Genomic DNA, 5,852 nt, shown 5'->3' with positions numbered 1-5,852 from the left:
TTTCAAATAATATTACATAAAGGAAGCATATACAAGGTGAATAGTATTGGTCCAAGAACAGAACCTTGTGGAACCCCGTGTCTAACTTTTGCCTTCATGGAGGATTCATCATTAACATATACAAACTGAAATCAATCTGATAAATAGGATTTAAACCAGCTCAATGCAGTTCCTTTAAAGCCAATTAAATATTCCAGTCTCTGTAAGGATTTGATGATCAATTGTGTCAAATGCAGCACTAAGATCTAACAAGACAAGTACAGAGACAAATCCTTTGTCTGATGTAGTCAGGAGGTCATTTGTGACCTTCACCAGTGCTGTATCTGTGCTATGATGCGCTTTAAATCCTCAAATCTTCAAATAAACTATTGTTATCTAGAAAGTCACACAACTGATTGGCGGCTGCTTTCTCAAGGATCTTAGAGAGCAATGGAAGATTAGATATGGGTCTATAGTTGGCTAAGACGCCTGAATCGAGAGTAGGCTTCTTAAGAAGAGGTTTAATTACAGCTACTTTAAAGGACTGTGGTACATAGCCTGTTACTAAAGACAGATTGATCATATCTAGTAAAGAAGTGCTAATTAAGGGTAAGACTTCCTTAAGCAGTCTAGTTGGGATGGGGTCTAAGAGACAGGTTGAAGGTTTGGATGAAGAAATCATTGAAGTTAATTCACAAATGTCAATTGGAGAAAAACAGTCCAAACATATGTCAGGTTTCACAGCTGCTTCTAAGGTTCCTGAGTTTGTGGATAAATTGGAGCCTGTTGAGGGCAGAGACTGTTGAATTTTGTCTCTAATTGTTAGAATTTTATCATTAAAGAAGCTCATCACTACCGAGAGCCATTGGAATACATGGATCAATAGAGTTATGACTCTTTGTCAGCTTGGCCAAAGTGCTGAAAAGAAACCAAGGGCTATTTTTACTCTCCTCAATTAATGATGAGTAATAGGAGGCTCTGGAATTACGGAGGGCTTTCTTATATGTTTTAAGACTATCTTGCCAGGTTAGGTGAGATTCTTCTAGTTTGGTGGAACGCCAAATTGTTTCAAATTTTCACAATGTTTGCTTTAATTTGTGGGTTTGGGAGTTATACCATGGAGCTAACCTCATATGTTTTATTATCTTCCTTGAAAGGGGCGATGGAGTCGAGTGTTATTCGCAATGAGCCTACAGCACTATCAACAAGATTATCAATTTGGGAGGGACTAAAATTAGCATAGGAGTCCTCTGAAGTATTGAGACATAGCACTGACTTCAGTACCGATGGAATTGCTTCCTTAAATTTAGCTACAGCACTATCAGATAGGCATCTAGTAAGGACATTTTTGTCTAATGGCGTGCAGTCCAGAAATAGGAATTCAAAAGTTATCAAGTAATGGTTTGATAAAGTAGGATTTTGTGGAAAAACTATTAATGTTCAATTTCAATGCCGTAAGTCAGCACAAGATCAAGGATGTGATTAAGACAGTGAGTGGGTTTATTTACGCTCTAAGAGAAGCCAATTGAGTCTAATATTGAGATAAAGGCAGTGCTAAGACTATCATCATCGACATCCACATGAATATCAAAGTCACCTACTTTAATTACTTTACCTGTACTAAGGACTAAGTTTGATAAAAACTCTGAGAATTCAGATAAGAATTCAGAGTATGGACCAGGAGGACGGTACACTATAACAAATAGAATTGGCTGTAAGGTTTTCCAGGTTGGGTGAGAGATATTAAGAACAAGGTTTTCAAATGAGTTATAATTAAATTTAGGTCTAGGGTTGACAATAAGGCTTGAGTTGAAGATGACTGTGATTCCACCTTCTCAGCCAGTATCTCGAAGAATGTGAGTGTTAATATTACTGGGGGGAGTGGATTCATTAAGGCTGACATATTCTTCATGACACAACCAGGTTTCAGTAAGACAAAATACATCAATGTGGTGATCTGAGATTAGATCATTTACTAATACAGCTTTAGATGATAGTGATCTAATGTTTAAGCGTTCACATTTAATTCTCCTATTTTGTTGAACAATTGCAGGCGCAGTGTTAATTTGTTTTAGATTTTTATGAATGACTCCTCTTTTATTTATTTTAGATTTAATTGATTTAAATGGTCAGGAGACAGACACAGTTTCTATGTGGGTGGGTAACCGCTCTAATGGAAGCACAGAGAAGGGTGTAAGACTGCAACTCTGCCTCCTGGTCTCAACTCTGGGTTGTCATGGTTTTGGTCTTTTAATAAACTCAGCCATATTTCTAGATATGAGAGCGGCTCCATCCTAAGTGGGATGTATGCCGTCTCTCCTAATCAGACCAGGTTTTCCCCAGAAAGTCTGCTAATTATTAATGAAGCCCACATCATTTGCTGGACACCACCACGACAGCCAGCGGTTGAATTGTGACATGCCATCACTGGTCAGATTAGGCAGGGGCCCAGACATTGTCTTCGCATACGCACACACCGACTCAACATTAATTTTGGTGACCTCCAATTGGCGTAATCGGGAGTCGTTACCGCCGAAATGAATAACAATCGTATCATATTTACGTTTACCCTTCGCCAGCAGTTTTAAATTTGATTCTATGTCGCCCGCTCTGGCTATGTTGCCCGCTCTGACTATGGCTACTGGTGTTGCTAACTTCACGTTTCTCACTATGGAGCTGCCAATAATCAGAGTTTGTTTCTCAGCAGGTGTGTCGCTGAGTGGGGAGAACCTGTTTGAAATGTGAACTGGTTGGTGGTGAACTGTGGGCTTCTGCTTAGGGCAATGTTTACTTCTGACAGTCACCTGGCCACCCTGGCTTACCGGCTACTCGGGAACTACCGGGGGAGTAGGAGATACGCTAGGTCGACCCGCACCGGCATTAATTGACGTGCAGCATCAAATAATAATGTCAGAAAAAGGACCATAAAATAAGTAGCTAGCAAAAACTCTTCAGCAAAAAGTGGAGCTAAAGTTTTTTTTAAATTGACATTAGTGTTTTAACCGTCCAGTGTGTATTTTATATATATATGTATGTGTGTGTGTGTGTGTATATATGTCTTGAGGATCTTGAGACATTGGAGGCTTAGCCCAGCACAGAAATATTTAGATTTTCACCCAATAATTGCACCATTTTCAAGTTACTCCAGAGTAAAATGAATATAAGATGTGAGACACTGTACTCTACCAGAAGGTTCCAGTCAGGTGTGAAGGCTGGCTTCCACAATATGAAATGAAAATAAAGAAAATGAGTGCAAGTTGAGTTCTCATTCAATGTCATTATTTTATTTTCAGTAACAGGAGTAAAACCCTAAAAAAAATAAGAGCCTTGACGTTGATGAAGCAGTCATATGCTATACTGTATGTTGCCAATGCTTTGTTCTGAAAATTGACCAATCCTGGTCTCATAGTTTCTGCTTCTATTGTGTGACAAGGGTTACACAATAGAACATGTTAACATACTTTGTCAATCTGATACTCACCTCTTTTTCACCTCTCTAGTAGCTCTTTTGGTGTCTCATCTGTCTATCGCACTCCTATGGCAAGCAGTATTAACATTTAATCAAGCCACACTCCTCTCTGTAATTACGTTTTAGATATCCATAATAGCATTTTTCCCAGTCAAAACTGTATTCTCACTAGTCAGAATAGGAATTAAAGATATCCACAATAACATTATTACTATTTTGAAACTGTATTTCAAAATGGCTACAACTTTGATTGTACTAGTCAAAAATAAATTTAAGATATCTAAAAATCCTTAAAAAGCATAACTGGCTGTTTTAACATTTAATAGCTAGACTGGATATGTATTGCAGATATCTGTAATATATTTCTTCATAGTCAAAATAAACATTTCAGATATCCACAATGACATTCCTCCTAGGACAAATGACGTCACTTTTGTCATTCATGTGTATTGATATGTCAAGTGTCAGATATCCACAAATTACATTTTTAATATCTAGAATGAACATTCTGGATATCTGCAATAGAATTCTTACTAGGAGAAACTCCCATTTCAGGTATCTACAATCCAATTCTTACTAGTCATAATTTTAATTTCAGATATCCAAAATGAAAAACCATTCCAGATATCCATAATGTAATTTTGAATATCCAAAACACATTTTGAGTAGTAAAAATGTCATTAGGGATATCCACAAAAATGTCATTATGGATATCCTTGCCTGCACTTTGTTGCCTTCATCCTTTTTCTTTTTGAAAAAGCTTCTTATATTCATAGCTTTCAAGTCTTGCCTAGTGCCTAGAGAATTAGTTAGCTTTTTTTAAGTTATTTGTTGAGGCATTTATTTTTGTTTTCTCTCTTTGATAGTTACATGTTTTTTTTGTTTGTTGTTGTTGTTGTTGTTTATAGTGCGACTCAAGTGACCAATATGAAAACAAGCATCATATGACAGAGCAAAAGACAATAGGGAAAACTACACTCAAACAGAAACAAAAAGAGAGAAGGCAAAACAGCAGCAACAAGAACGACAAAAGAGCAAACAAACAAAAAAGCCATAATGTTTGGCTTAGATTTTCTTACTGTAGCATGCATGTGTTTAGGTAAAGTGTGTGTGTGTTAGCGTGGGTGGGTTTTCTGTGTGAAAGAAACAGAGAAGAGAGAGAGCATAAGCAGGAGACTGTATTAACCAAAGGATGAAAGAAAAAATAAAGAAATCAATAATAATATACCTACAATGCTCTTGGAGGGTATCTCTGGTTGGGCTCCAAGGACAAAGAGGCGCTGGGGTGAATCTGGGGCCAGGTCAGGTCAGGACAGCTGAGTCAGGGGAGAATTTTATGTATTTCTATTTGTTTTCCCTTCCTTTTAATTTTTGTTTGTTTGCTTGTTTTATCCTTTTTTTCTTAGTTTTAGCTCTTTTCCCCTTCTCCTCTTCCTTGTTTTCTTTGCTCTCGCCTGCTTTAGGCCACCACCAGGCCTGTAGGAGGTAGCTGGCCTGTTGAAGTCAGATGACCTTTAGAACAGCCCCCACCCCTACAGGGGGGGTCTGTTCAACTGGGTCTGAGCAGTAGCTTTCTATTTGGAGAGGGGCTTGGCAGGGATCAGGTCCTCTGACTGCAAGCTGTGCCAACCAGTCCAGTCACCAGAGCCCAGTCCGAGATGGTCCCATCATTCAGATATAGTTGGGTTGAAGAGATTATTAGCATATAACAGAATAAAACATAACAAAAGATAAATGAGTATGCAAAAAAGTTAATAAAAATTAGCAATAACGTACGTACAGGGGTTACTTCCTCGTGGCTGTGGAAACAGCCAACAGTTTGACTCTGCCGGATTTCAGACCTGGGTGTGAGTTTCGCACAGCATGGTGGGAACTGAAGTCTGTTTTGGACTCTCTTTGTTCGACCTTATGTGCAAATGATTTCACTGCTGTTTAACTGTCATTCATTGTATGTTTATACACACAATCTGATATCAACGTGTTGGTGCAGTTCCTATGACATCATAATTAATGTTGCTCCAGGACCATCATTGCAACTGACCAATCACATTGTTATATGTATGTAGCATGCTCACACGCATACTGTATGTAGAAGGTAAGCATTGAAGATACTTCAATTAACTAAAATACAGTTTGAGCCGCTGATAGTTGCCGTGAGGACACCACAACATGGCTAATGTGTGTTAGCCATTTGAAATATACTATGTATTTCAAACGAATAACAGAGCTAACAGAACTAAATGCTAACCAAGGTAACATATAAAAAGTACACTAATGTAACTGCTTTGGGGTCAATTCTTAATGTAAACATTAATATTTTTTTAATAATGTACCAGGTTAGAGGGTTCCTTGTACAATTTACAGCATTAGTTAGAAATATCCCAAACTAAATCGATACTGAATT

At 37.9% G+C, this 5,852-nt stretch overlaps 1 long non-coding RNA gene across 1 annotated transcript; it reads right to left on the bottom strand.

Moving 5' to 3' along the window:
* Positions 1 to 3,130: 3,130 nt before the first annotated feature.
* On the bottom strand, positions 3,131 to 5,491 carry LOC137190615 (uncharacterized). The gene is made up of 3 exons (XR_010930256.1): positions 4,681 to 5,491; positions 3,461 to 3,514; positions 3,131 to 3,191 (listed from the first exon to the last, which is right to left on the bottom strand). It is a non-coding gene; the product is annotated as an uncharacterized lncRNA (long non-coding RNA).
* Between the last annotated feature and the right edge of the window lie 361 nt (positions 5,492 to 5,852).

The sequence above is a fragment of the Thunnus thynnus genome, chromosome 10, assembly GCF_963924715.1.
Source record: "Thunnus thynnus chromosome 10, fThuThy2.1, whole genome shotgun sequence".
In the NCBI taxonomy this organism is placed as follows: Eukaryota; Metazoa; Chordata; class Actinopteri; order Scombriformes; family Scombridae; genus Thunnus; species Thunnus thynnus.
The sequence above is the reverse complement of the archived record's forward strand: the minus strand, read 5'-3'. Positions and strand labels throughout refer to the sequence as shown.